The 7,004-nt window shown below is 47.9% G+C and overlaps 1 protein-coding gene across 1 annotated transcript in view; it reads left to right on the top strand.

Annotated features, from left to right (window-relative positions):
- The window catches only part of LOC102751341 (beta-defensin 103), an 11,892-nt gene extending 5,331 nt beyond the window's left edge, over positions 1-6,561 (top strand). Inside the window, exon 3 of the mRNA XM_006767052.2 lies at positions 6,330-6,561. The gene's annotated coding sequence lies outside the window, so the exon portion shown is untranslated. The remainder of the gene's footprint in view (positions 1-6,329) is intronic.
- Positions 6,562-7,004: the final 443 nt, after the last annotated feature.

The following is a 7,004-nucleotide window of genomic DNA, read 5'->3' as shown; positions in this document are numbered from 1 at the left end:
ATGTTGGTGCACCGGGCCTCTAGTGCATAAATATGGGGGAGAGAGAGAGAGAGAGAGAGAGAGAGAGAGAGAGAGAGAGAGAACAGTTCATAGTGACCTGTGGGAAAATATCAAGCAGTCTGTGATATGTGTTTGGATTTAGAAAAAGGATGGTGAGGGAGGATATAGTTGAGTAAAGAATGGCCTGCTATGTTCCAAATCTGATGAGACTATGAACGAAAACATTGCTGCTCAAGGAAATCACGCAGAATATACATAAAGAAAACTACACTAAGCACATCATAATCAAAGTAACTAGTGGGTCAAGAGAAAAATCTCAAAAAGTAGCCTGAGAGAAAGACACATTAAATTTAGAGGAACAAGAGAAGGAATTACAGCCAACTTTTCACCAGATTCTATAAGAGCCAGAATAAAATGTGGCAATACCTACAAGTACCAAAAGAAAAAGATCATTGCTCTGGCCAGTGTGGCTCAGTTGATTGGAGTGTTGTCCCTGTACACCAGAAGGTCAGGGGTTTAAATCCCCATCAGAGCTCATACCTAGGTTGCAGGTTCCAACCCTGGTTTGGGTGCATGTGAGAGGCAAACCAGTTTCTCTCCCACATTGATGTTTTTCTCTCTCTCAAATCAAACATACCCTCAGGTGAGAATTTAAAAAAAAATTTTTTAACAGAAAGAAAAATATTGTCAACCTAGAATTCAATACTAGAAAAATGTATTTCAAACATTAAGGTAAAATGAACTCTGGGTGATGATGAAGTGTCAGTGTAGGTTTATTGGTTGCAGCAAGTATAACATTTGGTGGAAATGTTGATTATGGGGCAGAAGGTACACACGGGAAATCTCTGTATCTTCTCCTCAATTTTGTGTTAACCTAAAACTACTCTAAAAAACAAAGTCTATTCTTAAAGTAAGGTAAAAAAAATTTTAAAATATATTTTTTATGAATTTCAGAGAGGAAGGGAGAGAGAGAGAGAGAGAGAGAGAGAGAGAGAGAGAGAGAGACATCAAGGATGAGAGAGAATCACTGATTGGCTGTCTCTTGCGTGCCCCACACTGGGGATCAAGCCAGCAACCTGGGCATGTGCCCTGATTGGGACTGGAACCATGACCTCCTGGTTCATAGGTCGATGCTCAACCACTGAGCCACGCCAGCTGGCAGTAAGGTAAAACTTTTTAAACAACAAAAAGAAAGCTAAGAAAATTCCTCATCAGCAAAACCTGCACTATGATGTCTGATGGGAATTTGGCTCTACGTGATGGAACGAATGTGGCTACTAAGATTCTGGACCTTATCTTAAAGAGAGAGCCTTTCAATTCAGAGAACAATGAGACTCAGATGCACATTGTGTATTTAAAAATAAAACACCATTTGAGATATCAAATATAAAGAGACAGATTAAAAATGAAGGATGGAAACAGATATACTATGGAAATATTAATCTAAAGAAAATAAAATGGACTCTATTAGCTACTTGGCTATAAATCAAAATAGATTTTAGGATGAAGAGTATTACCAAAGATAAACAGGGGTATTTTCCCCAATGATAAAGTGGTTAATTCAACAGACACATATTAATACTAAATCTCTCTCACACTCAATTGTTCAGTCCGTCCCCTGCCGGGAGCCGGTCCATCCTTGCTGTTTCAAGGGACCTGGCATATATGGCATACTGTTCTTAATATGTTTGCTCACCTTCTTGGCACTATGTGTTTTAACCAAGGTCACCTCTCCGAGAAAGGTTGTTTCCCCAGGTAGGGATTTTTCCCTGAAGTTAGGGAGGGAATAAAACCTCTTAACTAAGTGCCAGGTGGGTAATTAATCACTTTAACTACGAACAATCACGCTTAAGCTACATAATCTTTACTCCCTGGAATGGAGATAAGAAATGCCCTAACCTTTGGAATAGAGATTGATAGGATTAGAATCAACTGGTATAAATACAGATGCAACAAGACAACAGGAGACAGAACTTAGATGAAGATCCTAGAGAGAGAACTTAGAACACAGAACATAGAAGACAGAACCTACATAGAACCTAGAGACAGAAGAACTTCGCTGGAGCGAACATGGCAAAAGATCCTGGAAAGAACCTGCCTACAGAACTTGGCTGGAGATTGTGGCTAGAGCTCCTGGCAAGGCTGCTGATCAACTGAACGCTGTCTCCGTGTCATTCCTTCTTCGCCGACTCCCTCCACACCTTTGGGGACCCCTGGACCTGCTGGGGCTGGACCCCGGCAGTCCCCTTACCAGCCAGAAAGGAACAGTTTAGGGTCAGGATTGTAGTGACTGCTCCATGCAAATCTGCTTTCCACACACGGAAACAAAGTGGCCACCAGGGACGTGACTCACGGTGACTCGTGGGGACAAGGCCTTGGATGGGAACTCCTTCACAACTTCCCTCAGCACTGGCCACCGCCTTGGTCACAGTCATCGAAACTCCCCCTGAGATGGCCACCGCCATCCCCACACCCAGAGGCACCTTGCTTTCTGAAAGCACTTCCCTGCCAGGTGTCACCAGGATCTGTCGACCAGGCGTTTAAATGACAGAGGGGCATGGCCAGATTCTACTCCTTCCTCCCAAGTCCCCTTAGCGCACTCATCAGAAATGACATTGGCCCTGGCCAGTGTTGCTCAGTGGATAGAGCATCGACCTGTGGACAGAAGGGCATGTACCTCGGTTGCAGGTTCCTCCCCAGCCTGGGCCCTGGTTAAGTCATGTGCAGGGGCAACCAATCCATGTATTTCTTTCACATTGATGTTTCTCTCTGTCTCTTCCCATCTCTTCCACTCTCTAATAATCAATGAAAAAATATCCTCAGGAGAGGATAAAAAGAAGAAAGAAAGAAAGAAAGAAAGAAAGAAAGAAAGGAAGGAAGGAAGGAAGGAAGGAGGAGGAGAAAGAAAGGAAGGAAGGAAGGAAGGAAGGAAGGAAGGAAGGAAGGAAGGAAGGAAGGAAGGAAGGAAGGAAGGAAGGAAGGAAGGAAGGAAGGAAGGAAGGAAGGAAGGAAGGAAGGAAGGAAGGAAGGAAGGAAGGAAGGAAGGAAGGAAGGAAGGAAGGAAGGAAGGAAGGAAGGAAGGAAGGAAGGAAGGAAGGAAGGAAGGAAGGAAGGAAGGAAGGAAGGAAGGAAGGAAGGAAGGAAGGAAGGAAGGAAGGAAGGAAGGAAGGAAGGAAGGAAGGAAGGAAGGAAGGAAGGAAGGAAGGAAGGAAGGAAGGAAGGAAGGAAGGAAGGAAGGAAGGAAGGAAGGAAGGAGAAAGAAAGAAAGAAAGAAAGAAAGAAAGAAAGAGGTGGAGGAGGAGGAGGAGGAGGAAGAAGAAGAAGAAGAAAGAAAGAAAGAAAGAAAGGAAGGAAGGAAGGAAGGAAGGAGGAGGAGAAAGAAAGGAAGGAAGGAAGCAAGGAAGGAAGGAAGGAAGGACGGAAGGAAGGAGGAAGAAAGAAAGAAAGAAAGAAAGAAAGAAGAAAGAAAGAAAGAAAGAAAGAAAGAAAGGGAAAAAGAATAAATTCATAAATGGAAAAAAAACACCCTGGATTAGGGAGTGTTGCCAACCAAATCGATAAGCAACACTTGAGTGTATTCTCTGCAGGAGATTATAATGTAGGTAAACATGTCTATTGCTCTTGAACATCATTGGACTAAAGAGGAAGGACTCATCATGAAGGCACTTGCTTTTGTCTCTGAAAAAGCTACCCCCTGAGCGTGGGGCGCTGGACTCGGTCCAGTCTCAGGGCCACTGTTGCCTTCTCTGGGTCTCAGAGCAAGGGTGAGGTTGTGGGAGACAGCGGCAAATCTCACAGAGCCTGCGATCCTGGCTGCCTTCAGAATAGGGTCCCACCAATGACGGGGAGGGCCTGGGGCAGCTGCTGTTCCCACAGGGCATCCCCCAGGATCCCCAGTCTCAGGGCCATGAGAGATCAGCTCCGATGGGTCTGAGAAGAGCACAAACCATGGCTTCTCGGGCATTGATACAGGAGAGCTGGATGTGGCTGAGTGTCCCAGTGACCCCAAGGCCGTCTTTGCTTTGTGACATGGAGACTGAGGAGCTGGGTCTGTCCCCATTGCAACCCCCTTCCTTTAGCTGAGGAAGAGACACAGGACCTACCTGCCCCCTCACCCACCACAGGGGCAATGCTAAGCTTTAGGAGCTTGCCCCTGAATGTCACCCTCCATGGGCACCCAGGGCGGCTCGGGCCCCTGCATCTCCTGTCCCTCCCAGCGACACCGGCCTGGTTCCTGATGTGGCCTGACTGTCCCCAGACACTCAGCAAATGCCAGAAAGGCAAATTCCAAGGCCCCAGGAGGGCAGTTGAGCTCCAGGAAGTCGCTTCCCACACGGAAAAGCCTGGCCTCATCCAGAAAGATAGAAAGGCGGGTCCCCTGGGGTTTTCCCGTCTGGACTCGCATGAAATGATGGGTGTGCCCTGGGCTCTGAGGCCCTTCTTGTGACACACAGGACAGGCGAGAGGAACAATTTAATTGCTCTGGGTTCCCAAGGCTGCGGCCAACCCGGGCCCTTTTTAAGGAGTGAAGCACAGCTCCCTCAGTCAGCGGCTCAGCTCCTGGCTCACCATGAGGCTCCAACTTCTCCTGCTTGCGTTCCTCTTCGTGTTCCTGTTGCCTGTCCCAGGTAAAAGAGGGGGACAGATGGACATCACAGGACTTCTCTCTCTGTGTCCCCCTCCCTCTCTCCCTCTCTATCTCCGTCTCCCTCTCTCTACTCCTTCTACACACACTTTCGATCCAAGAGACTGAACGGTCAGTATTTTGTGGAAGAGCCACACTCAAGGGGCCAAAGAGCAGCATGTGGCTCACAAGCCGCAGTTTGCCGAGCTGCAGGTTTCCAACCACTTCCCTAGCTAGTTATCCAGTGGTTAGAGCGTTGGTCCTTTAACTGAAGGGTTGCAGGGCAATTCCTGGTCAGGGCCACATACCTTGATTGCAGGCTTGATCGCTGGCCCGGGACAGGGCACGTGCAGGAGGTAACCAATTGATGTATCTCTCTCACATTGATCTCCCTCTCTCTCTTTCTCCCTCTCTCTCCTCCACACTCCTCCCTCACTTCCACTCTTTCTTTAAAAAAAAAAATTGATTTGGTTCCAGCCCAGAAGTGCAGAGTATCACTGTACAGATCTTTATACTAAAGTGAGGAGTCCTTGGTAACCCAGAGAATAGCAAGGCCCAGCCTCGACTGGGGAGCCACTGTTTGGGGCACCTCTGTGCCCCGTCTTCCCAGCTCGAAGGTCCTTCAACACACTCCTGCCATGGCTGCTATTGGCTCAGGGCCAGGCAGCCCATGCATGGCGGCTCTGAAACCTGGATGCCAGCATTGTCCGGGCTCTTTCGTATAAGGGAAACAGACCAAAAGGAGAGGAAGGAGGGAGAAGCAGGAGGTAAGGAGTAGACCTTAAATTATGTTGGAAAGCTCTTGTTTTATCTGTCTTCTTCTTGGCTGTATTCCAAGACAAGCCTTACCAGGGAAGGAGGTGGAGGGGACATGGTCTAGGACATGGGAGGAGCAGGAAGATGAGAGGGAAGGCGGGAAAGACTGAAGGGAGCCTCCCGGGAGGGCCAGGGCCTGTGAGAGCCGGACCAGCAGAGAGTTCTCAGAGATTAGAGACACCATCACAAAAGTTTTCTTTCCACATGTTTTATTGATTTCAGAGAGGAAGGGAGGAGAGAAAGAGACACCAATGATGAGAGAGAATCATAGATCAGGTGCCTCCTGCATGCCCCCCACTGGGCATGTGCCCTTGACAGATTCAAACCTGGTACCTTTCAGCCTATAGGCCAACACTCTATCCACTGAGCCAAACTGGCTAGGGCACGAAAGAGATTTTTAAAACTATCCTTATTTTCCATTGTGAGTTACTTAGATATTAAGTTCTCCTTAACCAATCCTTGCACTGGAAGAGGCATCTCAGCTCAAATACTTCACTGAGGAAATGATGGAGAAAATGAAGACATAAACACTGACCCTTGCTGGCTGTGTCCCATCCTAAGAGCACTGGCCCAGTGTCACCTTGACTTCCTGGTGACTCACTCTTTTGGAGGAACTGAAATGGTACAGACTCTTGTCCGCCTGTCCTGTCCCACAGCCACCGCTCAGAGCCTGTCCCGCACTGATTCTGGAAACACAAGAATCCTCTACAACCTCAGCAGTTCTAGTCTCTGTCGGAAAACTGGACCCTAGCATCACAGCCTCACCTCTTTTCACCTTGATAGCGTAACCCCCGCCAGAGGTTTCACTCCAGGAAACTCTGACACAGATGGCCTCTCTGAAATGGGGCTTTGATGTCTGACTCTCTTACCTTTTTTATTTTCATTTTAGGTTTTGCTCGGTTTAGAGTTACTACTTGCAATGATAAAGGTGGAATCTGCATGGCATTTCGTTGCTCTGAAGGTAGAAAACCAATAGGCAACTACTGTCACTTGCCAGGAATCAAATGCTGCAGAATATAGCAATTGGAGATGAAGAGGCTGCTGTCACTGATGATGCGTCGAAGTGCGTCCTTCACAAAGATGTGACATTTAAATAAAATTAAATCACATTAGACTCAGAATCTCGACCTCTTGTCCTGTTGGTTACTGCACGGTGCTTGGTCACACAGGCCCATCTCTGAAATCCTGGAGGGCCTGTTCAGGCTCCTCTGTGAACTTCAGGGACCCCCTTGGGGGACCCATTGTGCTTTTCAGGTTTTGGTGCCCTTAGAGTCACCTGAGCTCCTCAGTCCTCCCTGTGCTTTCCTAAAAGGTGCACTCTGCTGTTGCTTCTCCCATCCTGCATGCCCTCGCCTGATCCACAGCACTCCCAACACTAGCCTCCCTCCCCCAGTCCCCACCAGAGCACCTCCTCCTCGGGACACCACTCCTGATCCCCACAGGAAGCGACCCCTCCCTCCTCCACGCTGCCCCAGTGCTCACTTCCTTTTGTCCATGCCTCTCACTCAATCGTGTGGGTCACGTTCTAATTTTCCACGTGGCTACAAAACCTCCACAGGGGAGG

Source organism: Myotis davidii, unplaced genomic scaffold (genome assembly GCF_000327345.1).
Source record: "Myotis davidii unplaced genomic scaffold, ASM32734v1 scaffold1820, whole genome shotgun sequence".
Taxonomy (NCBI): domain Eukaryota; kingdom Metazoa; phylum Chordata; class Mammalia; order Chiroptera; family Vespertilionidae; genus Myotis; species Myotis davidii.
The sequence above is the reverse complement of the archived record's forward strand: the minus strand, read 5'-3'. Positions and strand labels throughout refer to the sequence as shown.